Source organism: Amblyomma americanum, chromosome 1 (genome assembly GCF_052857255.1).
Source record: "Amblyomma americanum isolate KBUSLIRL-KWMA chromosome 1, ASM5285725v1, whole genome shotgun sequence".
NCBI lineage: Eukaryota > Metazoa > Arthropoda > Arachnida > Ixodida > Ixodidae > Amblyomma > Amblyomma americanum.
In genome coordinates this window covers 280,917,591-280,929,237 of record NC_135497.1, presented here as the reverse complement: position 1 = coordinate 280,929,237, position 11,647 = coordinate 280,917,591, and the positions used below count along the sequence as shown (strand labels likewise).

Below are 11,647 nucleotides of genomic sequence, written 5' to 3'. Positions count from 1 at the left end.
TGCTGGAACGGTGGATTCCTAAAAAGAGCGGGCTGTGCGCCCGAGTCTCCACCCAAGTTCATTTGCTGCTCTCTCGGTGTGCAACATGTCATGTTGCTGTTCGGGAACACCTTCATGGTCATGCTCATGCGGTTTAGACGGATCAGTTTTCCCGCAAAAATCCCCCGGCTGGTCGGAAGAATGGTTCGGTGCCTGCTCAATTATCGGAGCGCAGTCGGGGTACTTTGCGAGCTCTCGCGCTCGAGAACGTGTTAGCGCTATGCAAGCCAAGCCCGAGGTGAAAGAGAGACCTTTCTCTTTCAGCAGCTGCTCGGATTTGTTCGAAAACAGGTAGGGCAAGTATGTCGGCAAGTTTGCGCTAACTGCCGCTTCTGTGTCTAGCCTGCCAAAAGTCCCCTCTAGAGTCACCTTCGCTATAGGCAAGCATGCACTCTGTTCTTCGGCGACCTGCTTAAACCAGGCGCATTCGCCGGTGTAATCCATGGAGGAAACACAAGACGGGTGAGCAACATCCATGGTAGCCGCTGAATCCCGCAGTGCCCTGAATTTCTTGCCATTTATCACCACTTCCCGCATGTATGGCTCCAGCAATTTAAGGTTTTCCTCCGACTCTCGCATGCACGCGAATGCCATCTATTGCTGTTTGCAATTCACTGAGAAGTGACCCTCCTTGTTGCAATTATAGCAGACAATGGGCTTTCGCGCTTCAAACGCGCGAGCTCCAGGTGCCTGCTGTTTCGGCGAATCGGCAGATTTGGGTGACTCCATCTTGTTTTCGCTACCTCCTGCGTTTGATCCCGCTTCCTCTGTTCGGTGATCCCGGCGTGTCGGTGGCACCCTTCGGTCGGGGATTCTCTTTAAATAGGTTTCTTCCTTTCCTAACCTGTTATTGTACCCTGCCTTGCTTTGGAGGTTTCGGCGAACGTAATACTCGTCTGCAAGCTGTGCCACTTTGTCTAGGTCTATATCTGTTAGCCTATCTTGCAGCAATATCCTCGGATCTTCTGGAATCGCGCTATAGTACTGCTATAGTGCGATGCACTCCAGTACCTTGTCATGACTTCCGTGCACCTCAGCGGTCTTAAGCCACCCGTTTAAGTTGACTTTAAGCCGGTACGCGAAGTCAGTACGCGACTCTCCGCCTTTCTTTGCCTGCCTGAATCGCTGCCTAAAGGCTTCAGCAGAAAGCCAGTACTTTCTAAGCAGTGAGCTCGTTACTTTCTCGTAGTCATCACACTCTTCCCGTGAGAGGCGAGCCACCACTTCGGCCGCCTCGCACGGAAGGAGAGGAAGTAACTTCTCCGACCAAGCTCTCTTGTGGATGTGCACCTTCCCACATGCGCGTTCGAAATTTACCAAAAAGTGTGCAATATCGCCTCCCACGCAGTATGGTGAGACGAGATCCTGCAATCTCTGCATCCCTTACTCCTCTACCGAAGCAACAGGGCTAAGACGTGCCATATTCCCTCTGTTCAACACAATTTCGAGCTCCTTCATCTTTCGAGCATGTTCTCTTGCTTTTTCCTCTGCCTCACGGACCTCCCGTCTCTCTTGAGCCAACCGAACCTCTTCTTTTTCTTTCTGCTCGAACGACAACCGTCTTTCTTGAGCCAACCGAAGCTCTTCTTATTCTTTCTTGCATCCAACAATCGTTTCCAAAGCCTCGTCGACCTCCTCAGTAGTCACCTCCTCCTGCCGCATAACCTCGAGAATTTCTTTTTTTTATTTTCGCAGAACATAGCGAAATCCCCAGCTCCAGGCAAATTTCGAGCAGCTCCCGCACTTTTAACTTCTCCATACTGAGTTCCACCATGCGTTAGCAAGCCCACTAAAACAAAAGCCCTAGCTTGAAGTGGACAAAACAGTTTCCCTAAATCAATTTCCCAGACTACAGGAATCTGCACCTAGCATCTGTCTGTGCTAGTACGGTCTGGCAAAATGAACAGAAAACATTGGGCACTTGCCCTGCCAAGGTATAGCTGACGCCTGTCAGTCCCGTACACTGCAAAAAATTTCCGTAACATTTTGGCAGAATCTTTCTTAAGTAGGTTACGACATCTGCCGTCAGGAGAAAACGGACGAGTTATCCGTATTCTGTCCGTATTTTCTCTTTCCACAGTCTAGCAACGAACGTTGATGCGAGCAGTAAAAGAGCGTAAAAGCATCTGCGACCACCCCACATCGAAGGTGACGGTTCTACCGCTCTTCCATTTATTCATGTGCACTGCAGCATTTGGCGACTTGACTTGGCTATAACTTGGTTAGAGCCATGAAGGTGGAAAAGTTTGGCTATAGTGTACTTGGCGTCACCAATATGGAGCGCGTTGTTTGGCGTGCACGTCTCTTCTTTCCCCGCATCAAAGCAACGCAGTCTTTGTACTCACCTGGAACGACCTTCCTTCTTCAATGAGCAGCCCGGCGTGAGCCTGCTTCCTTTTGGAGCATTCTGTTCTTCGCGACAAGGTAAGGGTCAGTTTGCTAACGTTATCAAATGTGGTGTGCGGTGCTGCATCGCCTTCATGGCGCCGGTTCCCGCGTTGAGAGCCATAAACGTGTTCGCTTCGTGACCTGTTGCGCCAACCTTGCTATTTGCTCATGTAGTAAATGCACATTGAATCCATAAGAAGGTCGTCCATGGGAGCGAGCCACGCACAACACCTCAGCGCGCGTCTCGTTTTACCCGCCGCTTTGTGTGCACTTCGCTCGACTTCGGATCTTAAGACGTAAAGCAACGGTTGCCGTGTCGGCTGGTCGTCGCGTGTCCGCGATCCACGTGAGACAGTTCAGGCAGCGGTGATCAGCACAGTCGATGGCCACCGTGAGACAATACAGTGTGGGGAGGTTAAGAAGAAATAAAAACAACGGTGCCCATGTCGCATCTTATGTAAACAGGCCTAACACCAGATATAAGCACATAGCTCGGTTGTCTTCTCGTCACGGGATTGCAGCCTGGCGAAAAATTGCGGCGTCCTTCAGAGGTGGCCACGAACGCGAATGGAGGGAGCAAAAGCGAGATTCGGCATAGATACCGCACGGCCGTACATGGCACGGCACGTCCGCGGTGAATTCGAGACGGCTCTTGCGCTAGGTGAACTCGGGGGAAAAGGCTGGAGCCGACGAGGAGAGTAAGATGAATACAGCTTACAAGCGTCGAGTCAGGTCAGAAGAGAATTGTAGACGGCCCTGTAAAGACCTTTTTTGCACTCAGTTCTGTAATGCAGTCCTGTTTTTTTTTTTGTTTTCCGCTAAAAAGTGTCTCTCAACTGTTCAAGAACCATTCCATAGTAAAGATATCCCACAACATGCGACTACGCCGGTGTGCTCTGCATTGTCAGCGCACGGTGCTCTTCACTACAGTATCCTTCATAGCTATCTGTTGGACTTTTCAGCTTTTATTTATTAAAATTCGGCATACTTTTTTCGATGTTTATTCTAGAGCGCGTTTTTTTTTGCTGAATATTATTTTTCGATTAATGAAAACTGACTATTTTTGTTGATTTAATGCAGCAGTCCATTGTGATCAGAAGTCACTTCCGCAGTTGAAGAGTCACTCCGTGACGTGGAAAGACTCCTTCTAGCCCACCAGTAATTAAGGTGACGGTGTTAGTACTTGGAGTGGTGCTTATAGGAGGAATTGTTGTCGTTATTAAAAATGTAACACAGTTTAAATGAGAGCTGACAGACGAAAACAGAAGTGGAAGTATCCTTCTAAGAGCTAGTTTGACACGTTGTCATTGGGTTGTGGCACTGGTTTGAACGAGTATGATCTGCGTGTTGATGGCAGCAATGGGACTGCTGCTCTGCCGGAACATGATAATTTTTTGTGACGGCCATGCACGGTTTTGTGTCACTGTCCAATATGCAGTACAACAAATTACTGAACTGACTGATAGCTCTGAGGTGGTGAAAATGAAAGAACATGACTTAGCTAGCAGGTGGCAAGTAAGTGGGGCTTCCCCGGTCCATAGATGGATGTAAGCAAGCTGAGCAATACATCGAATCGCACACCTAGAATGCTTATGTAACCTCCTTAGGCACTTTCAACCTATCTCCCTACAATTGCATTTTCAGGCGTGTGGCCAAAGTACAGTTCAAAGCAAGCAATAGATTTTTGCTGTGGAAGTTAAAGTGCTGTGTGCTCTACACTATAGGAAATGACTACTCGTCCTAATCTGCTAATTTTCTTTTCTTTTATTCCCAAGCCTGTGTTTAGAACCCCTGGGGGCTGCAGCTTCGACTGTGATCCCGACTTTCATTCTGAGGGGCTGATTGGATGACAAGTTGCTACCAGAAGCTTCAATCAGCGCTTCTGTACAAAGCTGTCAAGGACATTTCGTGCGGTGATTCCGGCTCTTGTGGAACACACCAGTAATCCCAGTGTAACTCAAACTGCTTCATGTGAGTGTGACCATAATGTTTCATGATGCATATTCTTTCTGTGTAGATGTGTTTAGTGCTCATCACTAGTCAAATATGCCCTCTTGTAATGTTTGAAGTTAAAGTTTTCATTCATTGTCACACTACTTTGACCATATCAAGTTTCAGAATAGCGTAGCGGCTGGTGCACCTTGCCCGGTCGGTTCATGTGGTGCTATGTTTAGTAAATATGGAAGCTTTAGAAGCTATCTCTCGAGGCGCCATAAGAGACCACGCCTTGACTCTGATAGCAGCCTTTTCCAGTGTCCTGTCTCATCATGCGGGAGTTTAGAACCTAACCGCTCTCAATTTCTGTGTCATGTAGCCAGCCACTTGAGCAACTCAGCTGAAGCAGTTGTGTGCCCTTTTACTGGGTGTGTTAGTGTGTTGAGAACAGCTGGTTCATTCAGAACGCATGTCTCAAGGTACCGCCAAAAGGGCAGAGGCATTTTAGAAAGCACTTAGTGCTCACCTGGAATTGGAGCCAGAGAGCATGCCAGAAGCTGACCACAGTCGACAATCATGAGCCACTGATACAAATAGTGTATGTAGCTTCGGGGCCAGTGCTAGCTACCCCTCCAGTAGAAACCTCTTCACTACCAACCTTGCCCAGTTTCTGCTTAAGCAGGAAATGCAACATCATTTGCCAGCAAGCACAGTACTAACCACAGTTAAGGAGATTGATACATTGCATAGCTTGAGGAATCAGATTTCACTGGAGGGCCTGGTTGACGTTCCAGAAGACGTACTCGTGAAAATTGGATCAGTGTTTACAAAAGGCGCGCTTCATAGTGGGATGTCAACAACTCTGAGGTCATCATACTGCCGCCACGACTTTTATAAAGAAAACTTCAACTTTATAGAACCCGTGGAAGTGTCTCTAAGCCTCAGCAGGCAGAATAATGAGTCTATATATCACAATGTACCAGCTGAAAGCCTTATGAAACTCTCAACATCTCAGGTAAGCAGTGAGAAGAATATGGCTTCTGAAGAATGTTTGGAAGATTACATTTTGTGTGAGCCTCTCAAAAACATGAAGGGTAAATCGATACGAATTTTGTTATATCAAAATGAATTTGAAATTGCAAACCCTCCAGGTTCTGCGAAGGGCGATTTTAAGCTGCTGGGTGTGTACCTGACACTTGGAAATGTGTCTTTGTACTGTAGGTCTCGTGTGAAAGCCACGGAGATGGTGTTGCTTTGCCGCCAGTAGGATATCAAAGAATTTGGGTTGGCAAAGGTGCTGCAGCCATTGAGAGAGGACATGGTCAGTCTTGAGAAGTCAGGAGTGTTGATCAGTGGAGCCCATCATGATGTTCGGCTAGACTTTATAATGGGAGGCAACCTCGGCAGTCATGGCGTTGGTGACTTTGCACGGAATTTTAGCACAAGCGCTTACTTTTGCAGGTTCTGCTTTGTTACTCGCTCTCATTTTGAGCAGGAACCTCTTGCGACTGGGGAAAAGCGAACGCCTCAGCATTATGATGAATGCGTCGAGCGCATTGCAGGAAGTTCCTCAACTAATAGTGACTGTCGTATTGTTGAACAGTCTCCGTTCCATGCCGTTAAGTTTTTCCATGTGTGTAATTCTAGACTGCTGACATGCATTGCACATGACCTCTTTGAGGGGGTGGTTAAGCATGATGTTGCATTGTATATTCATTATTTTGTGAACAAGAAATGCCGGTTCACATATGATTACCTGAAAAACAGGATATCAACAGTCAAATATACCAAACTTGACTTGCGCAATAAGCCTGCAAAAGTGCTCAGCCAGGGCTTTAAGCTTTTTGGGCGTGCAATGCAAAATTGCACTCCACTTAAGCTGCTGCCTTTCTGCATTGGCACCAATGTGGCAGACAGATGATCTAGTTTATCACCTTGTGCTTACATTAATGCAAATAACTGATGTTCTTCTTGCACCGAAGATAACACCTGCCCAGGTTGCATACCTCAGAGTTCTAATTGAGGACTACATTTTATCTCGAAGGTAAAATTCTAGCATGGGCATTATCCTGCGTTTAACCCAATTAGTATGGAATTACTATACTACCGTAAGTACTTTCTCTCCCAACCAATACAGCTACCGTAAGGACTTTCTGTCCCAACCAATACAGTCTAATCTTATTTTCTTCTGTTTGTCATTGCTAGGAATTGACTTCTTCGACTTTTATTTAACATATATGGTGGTTCAGGAGTTAGCAGAAAAGGAACAAGCACTGCATGGATTCAACATTTTCAAGTCTTTTAACTGTGGCTCTTCATTTTCCAGGAAGCATATACAGCGAACAGTGCTTTGTTGTGAGAACCAAATCATTTTCTCAGAAGCAAGTGACTTCACTGAAGCAGCATGTACTGCCTTCATATTATACTACATAATGAATCAGGAGTATCCAGAGGGTGCTGCCATATCCCTCAAATTTGTACAAAGGTTAGTGCCCCCCCATTAAAATACTTTGGGACCAACTTCTTTTCCTAGTAATTCTGGCAATATAATGTTTACAGATCTTGCAGCCATTTTAATAAGAAGCATTTTGCCTCCTAGGATATTTTTATGCGCTGCAAATGTATTCTGTGCACCGACCACTGACTAGCTTATTTTGTACTAGCTTATTTTGTTTTTTCTAAACCTTGTCTGGTGTAGGTTCCAGTACCCAATGCATAGTTTTTCTGTGTGTCTCCACATGTGCATTGTACTGCTTTGGCAAGCTGAACCTGATGTACACACGGCCAGTTCTTTAACAGAACCACAACAGTGCTGAACAACAGCCGTACAGTGTTGTGTGACATAGCAGAGCGGAAAAAGAGGATGAAAATGGCAAGCACTTTGCAAGCACTTTGTATGCATGTGCATATTCTTGGCTCTTTGCAGTCTCACTGCATCACAGGCTGCTGTGCAACCATCTGTTCTACACCTTTGTGATACTGCTAAAAAATTGGCCAAGTGTTCTTAGGGGCAGCACGGACAGCTTGATTTCGGTTAATTGTTTCTCATAGGCCCTCAGTGTAAAATCCAGCCGCTGCTTTTTGTACTATACCTGATTGCTGATATATAACAGAGGAGGTAACTGCAGCCTTTGACAGCATACTTCTTCGGCATCTGAAGCTTCTCATACACACAATAGTTACTTTACTTCATTTGTCCACAGCTACACCTGCCTCATATACCTTTCTTGCCGTACACAATTTACTGCGCAGCTATTGCAAAGAACAGCTACTAACCGGAAATTAATTTGCTCACTTGCGTCCACATGCTGCGCCTTAAGAAGATGAAAAATGACTGGGCAGGCTAGTAGTGCCTGAAGCTTGTATAACTGGCAACTCTGTGTGATATACTTGAGCTCAATTATGGAGACATAACTAAGCCTGAATACTGACGTCGCAACTTCCTGGCATGAGAACAAAGCTGTATTGCAGTCGAACCAGGATATATTGAACTCGAAAGAGATTGCAAAATAATTTGATATTATATAGCATATTGAAGGCATGTACAGCGTGAGCCCACCAAAGATCAGAGCAACAAACTGGCGCCAACGCCTGAACACACATTTCGTCCTCGTCATCTTACATGCACAGCACTTCGTCCTTGCCTACGGCCATGACAGTATTAATAATAAGCTTGCCTATGACCTAGACGCAAGAATACGTTTCACTCAAGCCAATGATGACCTTCTTGCAGTAATGTGCCACCCACCGGCGTGCTGGCAGTGCACCACACGCTAGGCATTGGTCGGCCTAACTTGCTTAGCATAAAAACGGTAGCGTGCGGTGCTTAGTGACTGTTTATTTTAAAAGGTCCAATTCTGTTGCTAGTGCACCATAAATTAATACTCATACATTAAAATGAAGACACAGTTTGCGCCCTCCCACAACGCCTTCAGCAGCGAAGCAAGTGAGGGCTGTCTCTAGACTCTAGACTTAAGTTAGCTTGACTTTACAGCATAACAGTGATGTGGCATGAGAAGTGACTGCACGAGACCTAAGACCACCATCAAGCACATGCCACGTTAACCTCTGCATGCAGTTTCACAGTGCTAGCACTATCAGAAGGTTCCCCAAACCGCACAACCGACCCGTCTGTGCGCACAGAAATTGACTGAAGAGCGCCGTTAGGAAATATTAATTCGATATACAATGCGACTTCCCTGTATTTTTACATAAGATTTTAAAGGGGATAATTAGTGTGTTCGATGTAGGCAATATTTCTGAATATCTGGTTTCAGTATCACCAGTATAAACATTGGCCATACTTCAAAAGTGCTGCTTCTTTATTTAAACGTTTTAATGGCCCTAGGCAGGCATTGCAGAGGAGGGGCAAACAAAATGGTGTCTTGCAAATTATTATACACATGGTCTGTACACACTTACGCTTTCATGCTGTCACTGCGTCATGATACTTTCGAGACATAAATCTGTGTTGGCATTTTTGAGCAGTGCACTAGTATGCAAAGGACTCTACATGTAAAGCATGTCTTTTTTTTCCCTACAGGCAGTTTGACTTAAATCTGCCTAATGAAAGCAGGCAGAAAGATGTGAAACGTTCCAGGACATCTGTGCCATCAAAATTATGAACCTTGTAAACAAACTAGGGCTTCAAGTTGTAAGTCGACGTTTTGCTTTGTGATGCTTTCAACTTGTGCTTAAATGTTGGTAATGCGTGGAATTAACAGATTTCTTGACCATTAGACACATTCACATTGTATGCAGCTTAAGTTACTCCTCTGTAGAAAATTATGTATCTGCACATCTCTGATAATAGGTTTTATATGCCACGAAAAAAGAGGTCATCTCTTTACGATATTTATTAGGCTATTTATTAACCTTTTGCACAAGTTATCCTTTCTTGGCTTTCCACTCGATATACTTTGCTGGATACAAAATTATTTGACAGGACGCAGTCAAAAAGTCTTGATTAATGGATCCCAATCGACAGACGTTTCCGTGCTTTCAGGTGTGCCCCAGGGGTCAGTGCTCGGCCCACTGCTATTTCTTATCTACCTAAATGACATTGGTTACGGTATAACCTCCAAAATTAGATTGTACCCCGCTGATTGCGTCTTGTACTGAGGAATAAAACATGATTCGGACAGGATAGAACTTGAAAATGACCTCAACTGTATTTCATCCTGGTGTCGCTCTTGGCTTATGTGTCTAAATGTGTATAAATACAAGCATGTTCGTTTTACCCAAAAGCATAAACCGATCAATACTCAGTAATATTTAAATACTGAAATGATCTCTCAAGTAAACCAGGCAAAATACCTAGGAGTAACATTTAGCTCCGACTTGACATGGAACCGCCATGTAGACACTTTAACTCTGAAGGCTGCTAGCTCTTTAAATTTTATCAGACAAAACTTTAAATATGCTCCCCAAGATGTGAAAAACTGCTCTACGTAACAAATGTCCACTCAATCGTAGAATATGCTTGTGTCATATGGGACACGTACACGCAATTTCTTGACAAAAGATTGGAAAAAATTTCAGAACCGAGCTGCCTGTTTTGTATCCCACAACTATTCGCATTGTAGCAGTATCACTGACATCAAAAGTAGCTTAGAATGGCCTCTTCTATCCTCATGTCGGGAATTTTTTCGACTCGTGTTTTTACGTTGATATATTTTATTGTCGCACCGTACTGAACAAAGATGCTTATCTTTTACCACCTCTGTACATTTCCCAGCTTCGAGATCACCCGCATATAAGATTAAAGAAATATCAGCGTGTACCTCAGTTTTTGCGCATTTATTTTTTCCACGCACAATCAGTGCATAGAATAATCTTCCCCGAGACATAGCTGTGGCTACATCCAATTCATAATTTTCTCTGGTGCTAAAGGATGCTCTGGTTTAACACCGATTTCCGTAGTCTGTATGTCGATTTTCTGTCTGTCTGTATGTTGGGGTCATATGCCGACATGGTGGGGGGAACATTCGTTCACTTTACCACGTTTCAAACGTAGCAAATTTTTAGTGTGCATGGCGACGTTACCATGTATTTCCATTTAATTCACAGTGTTCATTTACACTGATATTTTGTCGCATGCTCTTGCTATGTCCTATAAGAGTGCTTGCATTATCCTCTATTATTGTTTTACTTGTTTATATGTTTCCTCGGCACTAATGCATGAAGAATACTGTGGTACACCCCCGTATTGTAATGCCCCTACGGGCTAATGTAGGTACATGTATAAATAAATAAATGTAAAGGGCCACCCACAAAGTTGTTTTGGGGATTTCTGTGGGCTTCTTTTGTAGAGGAGTTTATATCTGCATATGTTTATCGATGAGGCATGTTCTATAACCTTAAAGTGTAAAAATAATATTAGGTATTTCGCCATAATATTAGGTATTTTGCTTCTTTAGCACTTGCGGAGTTTGCTTCAACTAGTAGTCTGCAGAACCATGTTGCATAGTACTCCTCTGCTGAAAATTTAGAACAGTATTTTTGTTTGGCTAACCAGCTACTGCATACATTTGTGCATATTTTAAGTGTAAGCTCAGCTCTGTTGTCTGTCAGTCATGGCATACCAAGGAAAAACAACAGAGTTGCTTTGTCAAAACAACTTGCACTGCACTGCTCATTACAGAATTGACTGTGCATGTTTTTGTTTTGCAGGAAACAGTGAACCCATGTGGCGTACGAAAGTCAGACGCAACTCAAGAACACAGCTGAAAATACCCCTCATAGGAGTCTCTCCAGCCAATAGCATAGGCCAATTGTCATGGCGTCATGGTTCATCCCATTTAGAGGATTAGCCACGACATCATGAGAACCAGCCAACACCATTGGATGAAAGGCGTCTTATGCGGGGCATTCACCACTGCATTCTTCAGTTGTATGCAACAACAGCACAAGAGGCAGAAAAGCTGTGCAAGACTGAACCAATGCTGTGCTTTTTTTGAACATTTCATCATGGCTGCTGTAGCAAATATATAATTTATGTTCACCATGTACAGCATTCTTAATTTTTTCAACACACAACACAGCTTTTTATGAATGCATGTGCATCCCATTTCATACAGAAGGATTCGGAATAGTTCAACTTTTGAAGTGTTTACATGGAATGGCTGGAATAAAACACTAGTTTTGAATTTCTGGAACTGTCATAAACACGAATTGAACTACATGTTTTATAATTACGGGGTGACCATGCATGAATAAAGTACTGCCATTAAAATTACTGAAGAGTTCATTTATGTTTTATGAAGCGTGCATTATTTTTATGGCA

General features: G+C 44.2%; 1 long non-coding RNA gene across 2 annotated transcripts; it reads left to right on the top strand.

Moving 5' to 3' along the window:
• Nucleotides 1-2,363: 2,363 nt before the first annotated feature.
• LOC144097394 (uncharacterized) lies at nucleotides 2,364-11,418 on the top strand. Of its 2 annotated transcripts, XR_013307001.1 has the most exons (5): nucleotides 2,364-2,463; nucleotides 4,203-4,398; nucleotides 6,689-6,847; nucleotides 8,906-9,016; nucleotides 11,035-11,418. It is a non-coding gene; the product is annotated as an uncharacterized LOC144097394 (long non-coding RNA). The 2 variants fall into 2 exon arrangements; XR_013307005.1 differs by lacking the exon at nucleotides 4,203-4,398.
• Nucleotides 11,419-11,647: the final 229 nt, after the last annotated feature.